This window comes from Bidens hawaiensis, unplaced genomic scaffold, assembly GCF_021521415.1.
Source record: "Bidens hawaiensis isolate Kalapana, Puna unplaced genomic scaffold, B.hawaiensis_p1.1 tig00038691_1, whole genome shotgun sequence".
NCBI lineage: Eukaryota > Viridiplantae > Streptophyta > Magnoliopsida > Asterales > Asteraceae > Bidens > Bidens hawaiensis.
The window spans coordinates 36,103-49,078 of NW_027496809.1; the positions used below are offsets into that span (position 1 = coordinate 36,103).

The window sequence follows — 12,976 nt, forward strand, 5'->3', positions numbered from 1 at the left end:
TAGCGTGAGTTCTGGAACGTGGAGAAGGTGGGTTAGGGTTTTACAAATTAAAATAAAGTGTTGTATGTATTTGAAGATGTTATGACCCGTGTAAAGCTTAAACGGGTTAAAACCGGGCTAAATCAATGAGAGCTCTCTATTTATAAATCAAGCAATCTGGTAGCTTTAAAAGAGGTGGGGAGCGATGTGAGAGCGACACGTAGGATTTTGTGGTAGACAATTATATAGATAGTTATATATATATATATATATATATATATATATATATATATATATATATATATATATATATATAGATAGATAGATAGATAGATAGATAGATAACAGTTGAAACATTGAATGATGATGGTGTTGTTGTGGGTTACTGGGGAATGCAAAAGGCGAAAAGTGTAACTCCAGGAGTAATATAGGAACAGAAGCTCCAAGATTGATTTTGTAACCATTGCCAACATACACACAACCATTGCTTATAGACATGCCACCGTACACGGTGGCTCCCGTGTCATACGACCATAAAATTTTTCCAGTTGCCGCACTCATGGCATAAATAGGCCCGGTCGCATTAGTTGAGCCAGCAAACACAACACCGTTGGCTAAACTCACGGGGCCACTTGCACTCACGTTACCAGGATTTCCTGTAGACCACAAGATATTCCCAGTTGCGGCATCCATCAACACCCATCCACCACTAGTTGTTGTGATATTTGACGGCTTCAGTGTAAAATTACTTCGCAAACTATTGGCAATGTTTGTGTAAACCGCCTTTTCATCCTTCGCTGAACCCCATGTACCTCCTCCTCCTGGACCTCCGGGTCCCGCTTCCTATACAATAACCATTTTAAGGATTCAGCACGCATGTATACATACACTGATACATACTTATGCATGGTATGTAAATATATATAATACTCCTAGATCTACATCAGTCCATCAAAGAAATTTGAACCTTCAACTTTCTTAGGAGAGAACATTTTACACACCTTAATACCGACATACAGTAGGCCATTTGGTGAAAATATATATACATGGCAACTCACATTTTTTCAACTTTTAAACTTTATTTTTCCAGTTTGCACATTAATTTAAATAAATTAGCACAACATGTAAAGTTTTGTTGCCAAACTATGTATTTGGTTTGGTGACTGTTGGATCCACCGCAGTCATTTGCGATGGATTAGCTACAAGAACGCTATGTCATATACTTTTCTCTAATCTTTGCAACATTTTTATTAAACTAAGTTTGTGACATATATGTTAATGACTGAAAGATCGAGTAGCCGCCTAATTGGTGAATAACACCTTTAACATATTTGTGAAAAAAATCTTTTCGACCGTTTTATTCTGTCGCAAAGTAAGGATAAAGCAATTGATGGCAAACTTTTGTGACGGAATTTTTAGCTGTCGCTAATATCACAAGCGTTGCAAAGTTAGTAGCAGATATGAAGGGTTTTTCTCCCGTCGCTAATGCTCAAAGCATCATTATTTTTGTAGTTAATTTATCTAATTGAAATTTAGTGAAAGAAATGTTACCGTAGACCAAACAACGCTACCATTGTCCCGATCCAGAGCCCAAGCACTACCGCTCTTTTGTACCAAGGCCACAATGTCATGCTTTTTACCATGGTCCTTAACGGTTAAAATCATTGGTGCTTCTCCAAAATCTGCATCTGGATTAGGGCCGGGCGGACACCCGGGTGTGGAAAGATTTCTACAAGCAAAACACCAGACGTCATAGCCCCCTAACTGTCTATACCAGTTGATGTGTCCCGAGTCCAAATCGAGTGCTAGAACAGAATTGGAATGGTTATCGGGCTCTATGCACTTATCTTCTTCGGTTGGTGTTGTTTGGTTGTTTTGTGCTTCTTGGCATTGTGTGACATTTAATGGGGCAGAATACAAGTTTCCAGTGGCGATGTAGACCTCATTCCGGTGAACATCGATTGACGGGCTGCTGCCCCATATGGCCGCACCGGAGTATTCTTGTTTGCTACCGTTGTTATCTGGTAACATGTAGGTTTGCCACAAGATTTTACCATTTGAAGCATTTAACTTGAAAAAACTGCCTCTAAATGTACAACATGCTTCAATGCTTGAGCCTTCTTCGGCTGAAGATGTTCCCGCATAGAATGCTCTGTATACATAAACATTCTATTTCTATATCATTCTTATCCAATATAACCAGAATAACCGAAACTACTTAGAAATCGATGATTCAGTAATGATATTCTCATAATCAATTTTTATGGTTATGTTATGATTATATTTGTATAAATAACCAAATTAATATACATTAAAACCATATTTTAAAAGGATTACTTATGATGAAAGTGATCCAAACTCTCCCATGCAAGATAAGTTGGTCACGTGAGAAGCATGCTGGGTTGGTCAAGTGCACATGAAGTCTGGATAAAGTAGTTTGAATGTTTCCGGTATTTGAATTATTATTTGAATAAGTAGTCCTTATCTTTTGGATGAATAAGTCTAGATGTCAGTTGGTAGGTCCTATTTGTTAGCTTGTTTACGTTAGTACTTTTTCCTATTTAAGGTGATTGTGAGTCTTGTTGAATGTATGCAATTCACTACTATCTATAAAATAAAAAGTGTTCTTGGCCTCATTTGTTCTTTATTATCCAAGTTCTTAGACCATCAGTGGTATCAGAGCCTTGTGCTCAATCACTCTCTATTTCATAACTCTTGTTTCCTTGTCCTTCCTAATGGCCGAGCAAACTAGTAATCTGCCCACTGACCCCACTCTGATCCCGGTGTTCAAGGGTGAAGGCTACGACCACTGGAGCATTCGTTTGAAAACTATATTGAGATCTAGAGACTTGTGGGAGTTTGTGGAGAATGGAGTCGATGAAATTGAGAAAGATGTAGGAAAGCTAAGAAATCTTAAGAAAAAAGATGCTCATGCTATGGCCTTGATTCAACAGGCTGTACATGATCAACTATTTTCAAGGATTGCATCAGCAAATTCAGCAAAGGAGAGTTGGGAAATTCTAAAAATGGAATTCCAAGGTGATAACCAAGTGAAGGCTGTCAAGTTGCAGGGGTTGAGACGTGAGTTCGAAAACTTAACCATGCGAGAAGGTGAACCGGTAGGTGATTACTTTTCTCGTGTGATGGCTATTGTGAGCCAAAAGAGATCTTATGGTGAAGAAGCGGCGGATCAAGTAATTGTTGAAAAGATCCTTCGAAGTTTGACACCCAGATTTGACTTCATTGTTCCATCTATTGAAGTCTCTTTTGATTTGTCTCGTCTCTCACCAGTAAAGCTAACGGGCTCCCTTCAATCCCAAGAAGAAAGACTAAACAGTAGACTCAATGAAAAGGTGGAGAAGAATGAAGAACACGCTCTACAGGTGATTCAAGAAAGCAATCGGCCAACATTTTCAAGTAGTCCAAGAGGAAGAGGACGTGAAATGCATAGGGGCCGTGGTCGTGGACGAGGACTTGACAGAAGTAAGGTTCCTTAATGTTATGTCTGCAAGAAGTATGGGCATGTAGCAAAAGAATGCTGGTACAGTGAAGATGTACATGTGAATGTAGCTACACAAGTGGCAGATAAAGAAGGAGGAAGTGAAGAGCAACACTTGTTTATGGCATTCACACATGAAGTAAGTAAAACAAACAATTTATGGTTTATAGATTCGGGATGTTCCAATCACATGACCGGTTCTAAATAAAGTTTTACTAGTCTCAATGAAAAGTTCAATTTGGAAGTCCAGTTGGGAAATAAAAAGAAATTGAATGTTGAAGGAATGGGGACGGTTCGAATCAACACGGGTTCTAGCACGCATAAGCTGCTCAGTGATGTTTATTATGTTCCTTCTTTGGAGTATAACCTTTTGAGTGTTGGTCAACTCATGAAAAAAGGTTATTCTCTTCTATTTGAATATGGAAAATGTATCATCAAGAACAACGGAGTAGATCTCATGAAGATTATAGTGTCAACCAATAACATGTTTCTCCATAAAGCTACAGAGGCAGAGGCTTGCTCCTCTACCCCACTACAAGCTCACACTTGTGGCATCTAAGATATGCTCACCTGAACTTTACTAGTTTTCAATCTCTCTATGTGCATCGCATGGTGAGTGGCTTACCCTCAATAAAAGGCTCAGGAACACGTGAAGGCTGCATACTTGGCAAACAAACAAGGCAGTCCTTCTATTCACATTCATACAAAGCTACAACGAAGCTTGAACTCATCCATGCAGATTTTTGTGGCCCTATGCAGGTACCAAGTCTTGGTCACAGCCTTTACTATCTTCTTTTTATTGATGATCTATCACGCATGTGTTGGGTATATTTTCTTGTAAACAAGTCTAATGCATTTGCAAGATTTAAAGTGCTTAAAGCATTAGTTGAAAAACAAAGTGAACATGTGATTAAGGTCTTCCGTACAGACAGAGGAGGGGAATTCTGTTCAAACAAGGCAGTCCTTCTATTCACATTCATACAAAGCTACAACGAAGCTTGAACTCATCCATGCAGATTTTTGTGGCCCTATGCAGGTACCAAGTCTTGGTCACAGCCTTTACTATCTTCTTTTTATTGATGATCTATCACGCATGTGTTGGGTATATTTTCTTGTAAACAAGTCTAATGCATTTGCAAGATTTAAAGTGCTTAAAGCATTAGTTGAAAAACAAAGTGAACATGTGATTAAGGTCTTCCGTACAGACAGAGGAGGGGAATTCTGTTCAAACGAATTCAACAGTTTTTGTGAAGGATCCGGGATTAGAAGAGAGTTGACCACTCCTCATACACCCCAACTAAATGGTGTAGTGGAGCGGAAAAACAGAATAATTATGGGGATGACGAGGAGTATGTTAAAACATAAACATTTGCCAAACTACCTATGGACTGAGGCGGTGGCTACCTCAGTCTATATTTTGAACAGATCCCCTACAACTGCAGTTGAAGACAAAACTGCAATTCATGTGTGGACTGGTGTAAAACCAGATGTCTCTCATCTGAGAGTATTTGGTTGCATTGGGTATGGGCATGTATATGCTCAAGGAAGAAGAAAACTTGACAACAGATCACAAAAGATGGTTTTCATTGGCTATTCGGCTCAAGGCAATGGTTATAGGCTGTTTAATCCGGATACAATTAGAAAGTTTGAAACAAGATCCCGGAGAGATGTAACTATTATTGAAGATGCCACATGGGACTGGCGTGGAAGTTACAAGAATGATCAAGAAGCCTATGATAGGCTTTATGTGGACCCATTTCCAGTTAGTCAAAGTGAGGTACCCTCTACATCATCTTCTGATGTCTCTGACCCTATTCTTGATGCATCACCAAGTCTTAATGATGAACCAAAATCACCTATTCCTATATGTCATCTGGTTCGGTAAGTGTCTTAGATCAAGCATCAAGCTCGAGCTCTTCCTCCATGCCTATGAAAGACCGAAGTATTAATGATCTGTATGCTAATACTCAAGAAATGAAGAGTTGGACTTATGATTATCATAATCTTCACTTTGCTTTAAGTATTGCAGATCCTACTCACTTTGGTGAAGCTGCTCAAAAGAGGCTATGGCATGTGAACTAGCAGCTATAGAAAGAAACAACACATGGGAGTTGGTGACACTTCCACATGGTAATAATGTTGTTGGTCTTAAATGGCTTTTTAAGACTAAACTGGGTCCAGATGGGAAGGTGCTCAAACACAAAGCCAGATTGGTGGCCAAAGGGTATTCTCAGCAAAAAGGGATAGACTTTGAAGAGACATTTGCACCATTGGCAAGGTTTGAAACAATTAGAGTGGTTCTTGCAGTTGCAGCACAAAGAGGGTGGCCTATACACCAACTCGATGTTAAGTCAGCCTTCCTAATGGAGACTTAATTGAGGATATCTATGTAGAGCAGCCAGAAGGGTATGAGATTGGAGGGTCAGAAGATAAAGTTTACAAGCTAAAGAAGGCACTATATGGTCTAAAACAGGCCCCCCGTGCCTGGTATGGTAAAAGTGATGGTTATTTTACAGAATATGGGTTTGAAAGAAATCCTAATGAGCCTACTTTGTATGTTAAAACTGTCACTAATAATGTAATCTATGTTTGTTTATGCGTAGATGACATTATCTGTGTAAGCTCTTGTGATCATATGATTACATATTTTAAGCATGGGATGAAAGAAGTATTTGAGATGACAGATTTGGGCCTTCTACAGTATTTATTAGGCCTTCAAGCAAACCACTCAAGGTGTATTCATTAATCAAGAAAAGTATGCACTCAATTTGCTGAACAAATTTGGCATGAAAGGGTGTAACACTGAAGTTGTTCCCATGAGCCCGTATGAAAAGTTTATAATGGATGATGGCGAGCTAAAGGTGAATGAAACTGATTATCGTAGTCTTGTTGGTGGGTTGATTTACCTCACTCACACCAGGCCAGATTTGGCCTATTCAGTTGGGGTCCTATCTCATTTTATGCAGGCTCCATCAAAAAACCATCTTGGTGCAACAAGAAAAGTATTAAGATACTTAGCTGGGACCACTCAGCTGGGTATATGGTATAAAAGAGATGCTGAAAGTAAGCTGGTTGGGTACTCGGATAACGATTGGGCAGGAATTATGACCGGAAGAGTATGTCTGCAAACCTGTTCACTCTAGGTAATGGTGCTATAACCTAGAGTTCTAAAAAGCAAAGTACCGTGGCATTGTCTAGTACCGAGGAAGAGTATATCTCTGCAACAAGAGCAACCTGCCAAGTCATTTGGTTAAGAAGACTTTTTTAAGATCTGAACTTGAAACAACATCATGCTACTACAATCTTCTGTGATAGTAAGTCGGCTATTAATCTCTCGAAAAACCCTATCATGCACAGCAGGACTAAACATATTGAGTTGAAGCATCATTTCATAAGGGAGATGGTTGTCCAAGAGCAAGTGAACCTTGAGTATTGTCATACTCATGAGCAGTTGGCTGATCTCTTAACTAAGGCTTTACCTAAAGAAAAGGTTGTGAGTATGAGACATCTAATAGGGGTCCAGTAGTTTAAATCAAGGGCAGGTGATGAAAGTGATCCAAACTCTCCCATGCAAGATAAGTTGGTCACATGAGAAGCATGCTGGGTTGGTCAAGTGCACATGAAGTCTGGATAAAGTAGTTTGAATGTTTCCAGTATTTGAATTTATTATTTGAATAAGTAGTCGTTATCTTTTGGATGAATAAATCTAGATGCCAGTTGGTAGGTCCTGTTTGTTAGCTTGTTTACGTTAGTACTTTTTCCTATTTTAAGATGATTGTGAGTCTTGTTTAATGTATACAATTCACTACTATCAATAAAACAAAAAGTGTTCTTGGCCTCATCTGTTCTTTATTATCCAAGTTCTTATACCATCGACTTATACTTTATTTGATTCAAGATGTATTGGATTTTTATTAGTTGAAATTAGCTTGAATCCAAACATTGACATCCAAAGTCAACGGCTAACTCATGGTTAACCGAATTCATCAAACCATCATTGCTATAAACGAATTAACGAACCATTAAAAACCAAAACCAATTGTTTATCAAATTAAAAAAAATAATTAACTTAAACGATATAAAAACCAATATTTTTATTATATACGTCGGAAAGTTTTGTTATATGTTATACGTCGGAAAGTTTTGTTATATATTGCTATTAATAACGCAAAAAGAAAACCGGGCTTTCATCAATTGATGGCAAGTCGTCGGAATGTACCGTCAGAAAATATCCACGGATCACCAATGGAACACTTCTAAATTAAATCAAATTGATATGAAGGATTTCAGGATATAAACTCTAATTTATTTTTTTTATTCTAGTTATGAAGTATTTCAAATTCTTGAGTTACCAACGGATTACCGATAGCCCATATGTCGGTAATTAGTAGTAAGCCGGGGAAAATTCCATCTGTTGTTTGTTGGGAAAAAAAATACAATAGCCGGTAATCATCAAAAAGAGTAACCCATAAGCGATATACCGGCGGCTCTTCACCAAAATATCCGTTAGTGTTGACTTTCACCGAAGAAATTGTAAGGAACAATTTGTCGAAGAAAGTCCAGTTTTCTAGATAACATATCAGTTGTTGCTTAGTTTTCTTTTAATAAATTTAATGAATTACTATCATTTTATTTGATTCAAAGTATATATTGGATTATTAGTTAAATTTAGCTTGAATTCGAGTATTTGACCACAGGTATCCAAAGGATACGTATGGTTAACTGATTGGTTAATTTTTTATAGGAAAAATAGAATAAAATAATTGATTGTATAAATTATTAAACTCAGATTATTATTGTGTTTGACTTTAATTGTATGTTGTTTTTAAATTCAACTCGTATAAATTGCAATCAGTAGTCAACAGTTTACTTTCTATTAATCTCTTTGCTTTGTCAACTTTGCACATTCCAAGAAAAATAAACTAAACTATAAAAAATTTAATATTTCTTATTAATTATTTATAAGAAAAACAAATCGATCAACACGAACCAACAAGAAAGATGCATACCTTTTATGATAAGTTCCCGACATGGTGACAAGAGCCGCATAATGCGGATCAAGTTGTGTAGACCAGACGAGCTCACCGTTACTAATGTTAAGCCCTAGAATATAAGCCGGCCCGTAAACCCCAACGATCAAAAGATCATGAGCAACAGTAGGGGTTGCTCTTGACAAAGTCCAGTTAACTCCCTGTATAAGTACTATTGAGTTAAGCCCGGTTAACTGTCCTATATTGCGTTGCCATATGACCGACCCGTCCGATGCATTAAGCGCGTATATGTTCCCATTCCAACTCGGGAAATAGATGGTGTTTTTATATATTGCTGGAGTTGCGGTTATATCTTTCCCGGCTACAAACTTCCACTTCAGCCTAAGGTTAGCCACGGTTTCAGGATTGATCTTTGTTTCATGATACGCGTATCTACGGTTGTGTAGATCTCCACCATGATTCGTCCAGTCAGAACGCTACAAACATTAAACAAATGAAATTACAATAGTTTAAAATTTGGACTTTGTTGTTTATAGTCTTTAAAATGAGATCAAAACACATACCTTAGCTGAGGTTTGTATAATGAAGAATAGGCAAAACAGGATTGAGAAGTAGAGGCAATTGGGTGCCATGTAAATGGTAGGTTTGCTTCCCAAAGGAGACTTGTAATGTCTTTTGAATGAAACTTTATACAGATTTGGAATTTAAGTGATGCTTCTTTCTTATTAAACAAGTTTTTATTGTTTTAAAATCTTTAAGATAAGTGTTAAGTGTGTACCTACCTCAACTCACAGATGGTATTGATGATTGATCCTTAATATTTAATAGTGTTACAAAATTAAGAGAATAATGATAAGAGGGAAAAAAACTAAGTTGACAAGCTAGCAAGTAGCAATATATATATATATATATATAGCATGACTCAATTATATAATATAATCTAACATAATATTAAACAACTTAGTAATTAGGATAAACAGGTGTGGATTATAAACGACTCACACATCAATGACATGATTAAAAACGTGGCTAAATGAGTTCAACATGTTTACCATGTTTATAACACACATATTCAACTAATTAGGTTAATTATGCTCAATTCCAACTTCCACTATATGATACAATACAATGACAACTTAAAACGAATTGATAAGAAACAAAGAGAAAGAATGCATAAAAGAAAAAATCGTGAAGCCTCGCCTTGTAAAACACGTTTACTTAAATCAAATTTCGCAACTTCTTGAGAACACATTTGTCGTTCGTACAATAACAAAATCAGTTGTACTGCCAGAGTAGAAATCGGATCATATCCGTTCATCATTTAGATACAATATAATATATAATAGTTGAAACATTGAATGATGATTATTGGAAATTAGGCTTATTAGTATGAGCCCACGGGCTCAGTTAGGTTACAATATATAGAGTTCACAAGGAACCCCAGCAACCTAACTAAGCCCGTAGGCTCATACTAATAAGCCTAATATGTTGTCGTCAATTACCGGGGAATGCAAAAGGCGAATACTGTATCTCCAGGAGTATAAGTAGGGAAAAATACTCCAAAACTAGACTTATAACCGTTGCCAACATACACACAACCATTGCTTATAGACATGCCACCGTACACGGTGGCTCCTGTGTTATATGACCATAAAATTTTACCGGTGGCTACACTCATAGCATAGATAGGTCCAGTTCCGTTGGTTGAGCCAGCAAACAGAACACCATTGGCTAAACTCACAGGGCCACTTGCGGTCGCGTTACTAGGATTTCCCGTTGACCACAAGACATTCCCAGTGGCGGCATCCATTGACACCCATCCGCCGCTAGTTGTTGTGATATTTGACGGCTTCAATGTAAAATTGCTTCCTACTGTTGGCAATGTTTGTGTAGACTGTCTTTCCATCCGTCGCCGAACCCCATGTACCTCCTCCGCCTGCACCTCCAGGTCCAGCTTCCTACACTAATCATTGCACAGGCTCAACATCTATATACATACCAATAGACACTCATAATGGTTCATATTTTTCAAAACTATTACTTTTTACATACAAATGTTTCTACTGTCTACATAAAATAAAATAAAAATCATCAAACTACTCTGTTCATATTTTTTTTCATTTTGAAAATGTTACTTAATATGTGACTGTTCTATAATAAGTGACCTTCAATAAGGGCATTGCACCAGAAACTTATGTCACAAACTTTTGAAACGTCTTGGATTTTTACATTTTTGTAATTTGTGAATAAAAGTGTTACCGTAGACCAAACAATGCTACCATTGTTGTGATCCAAAGCCCAAGCAATACCGCTTTTTTGTACCGTAGCTACAATGTCAAGCTTTTTACCATGGTCGTTAACGGTTAATATCATTGGTGCTTGAGCAAAATCTGCATCTGGATTAGGACCAGGCGGACACCCAGGCGTGGAAAGATTATTACAAGCAAAAAACCAAACGTCATAACCACCTAACTGTCTATACCAGTTGATATGTCCCGAGTCCAAATCTAGTGCTAGAATAGAATTGGAATGGTTATCAGGCTCGAAGCACTTATCTTCTTCGGTTGGTTTTGTTTGGTTGTTTTGTGCTTCTTGGCATTGTGTGACATTTAATGGGGCGGAATACAAGTTTCCAGTGGCGATGTAGACCTCATTCCGGTGAATATCGATTGACGGGCTGCTGCCCCATATGCCCGCACCGGAGTATTCATGTTTGCTACCCTTGTTATCTGGTAGCATGTAGGTTTGCCACAAGATTTTACCGTCTGAAGCATTTAACTTGAAAAAACTGCCTCTAAAGGTACAACATGCTTCAAAGCTTGAGCTTTCTTCGGCTGAAGATGTTCCTACATAGAATGCACTGCATACAAATATAGAATCATCATCTTATATGTGACTTATTCTAATAGCAAGGTGGGCATGAAAGTCCAAATGATCAAATTATGACCGAAATAAAATGTTAGATCAGTTTATAGTACGTTCTATGATTTTCTTGATAACTGATTTTATGGTTTGGTTATAGCTATATATATGTGAATAAATATATTGGATATAATTACTAAACAAATGTCAAAACCAGCCTTTATATTTGACATTTTGTAGTTTTAAATTCAAAGCGTATACAATTATTCATTCGCATATTGCAATCAATGGTCAACAGTTTACTTTCTTTTGGGCCATCGGAAGCAAATTTGTCAACTTTGCACATTCTAAGAAAACTAAACCAGAAAATTTTGTTATCTTTTACAAACTATTTTTTTGTAAGATAACTAAATGATTCAAATGGACGGACGAATATATACGAACAAACATACCTTTTATAATAAGTTCCCGACATGGTGATAAGAGCCGCATAATGTGGATCAAGTTGTGTAGACCAGACAAGCTCACCGTCACTAAGGTTAAGCCCCAAAATATAAGCTGGCCCGTAAATCCCAACGATTAAAAGATCACGAGCAATAGTAGGGGTTGATCTTGACAAGGTCCAGTTAACTCCTGGTACAAGTCCAGTAGTTGAGTTAAGCCCGGTTAACTGTCCTATATTGTGTTGCCATATGACTGACCCGTTTGATGCATCAAGCGCGTATATGTTCCCATTCCAACTAAAGAAATAGATGGTGTTTTTGTACATTGCTGGAGTCGCAGTTATATCTTTTCCCGCTACAAACTTCCATTTCAGCCTAAGGCTAGCCACGGTTTCAGGACTGATCTTTGTTTCACCATACGCATATCTACGGTTATGTAAATCTCCACCGTGATTTGTCCAATCGGATGACTACAAACATTGCACAAATGATTAAAATGATGGCTACTATTGTTAAAACAGTAGAATCCTTAAAGTGAGACAAAACAGGTACCTTAGCTGAGGTTTGGAGAAGGAGGAACAACCAAACTAGTATGGAGAAGTAGAGGCAATTGGGTGCCATGTAAATGGTAGGTTTGTTTTCCAATGGAGACTTGTAATGTCTCTAGATTTGGAATGTATAGTAATGTTTCTTTCTTATTAATAAACAAGACTTGTCGTTTAAAAGATTTGAGAAGTGTAAATTGTCAAAGTGTGTGCCTACCTCAGCTCATAGATGGCACTTATCCTTGACATATAATAATATTGTTACATTATTAACAGAATGTATAATGATAAATTGAAAAGTGAGTTGATAGATGTAGCAAACTTAAGACATCACTTCTTAATATGATATGACTTGATACAAAATTGATTAGTGTTTGAGATAATCGTGTGTGGATCATAAATAAGTTGATATGTAGATGACATGATTAAAAATGTATTTAAACAAGTGCAACTTGTTTAACCCGTATATGATGACACATATATATGACCCGCTTATAAAAAGTGATAGTATTATATTTAAGTTCCCACCTCTAGGCTCAAACCGATTATATTATAAAAATATATTATTAGAGTTTTAGTATTATAGTGTAATTATAATTAGAATATTTTATTTGATAATGTGTTCTTGTATTTATCTCTCTTGTACTTCTATATATA

At 37.1% G+C, this 12,976-nt stretch overlaps 2 pseudogenes across 2 annotated transcripts; both read right to left on the reverse strand.

The window, feature by feature from the left end:
* Nucleotides 1-328: 328 nt before the first annotated feature.
* On the reverse strand, nt 329-9,101 carry LOC143590610 (uncharacterized; annotated as a pseudogene). The gene is made up of 4 exons (XR_013145500.1): nt 9,033-9,101; nt 8,488-8,945; nt 1,531-2,131; nt 329-822 (listed from the first exon to the last, which is right to left on the reverse strand). The product of XR_013145500.1 is annotated as an uncharacterized LOC143590610 (transcript).
* Nucleotides 9,102-9,967: 866 nt separating this feature from the next.
* On the reverse strand, nt 9,968-12,450 carry LOC143590614 (uncharacterized; annotated as a pseudogene). Its single transcript, XR_013145502.1, has 4 exons — nt 12,327-12,450; nt 11,784-12,244; nt 10,729-11,329; nt 9,968-10,427 (listed from the first exon to the last, which is right to left on the reverse strand). The product of XR_013145502.1 is annotated as an uncharacterized LOC143590614 (transcript).
* Nucleotides 12,451-12,976: the final 526 nt, after the last annotated feature.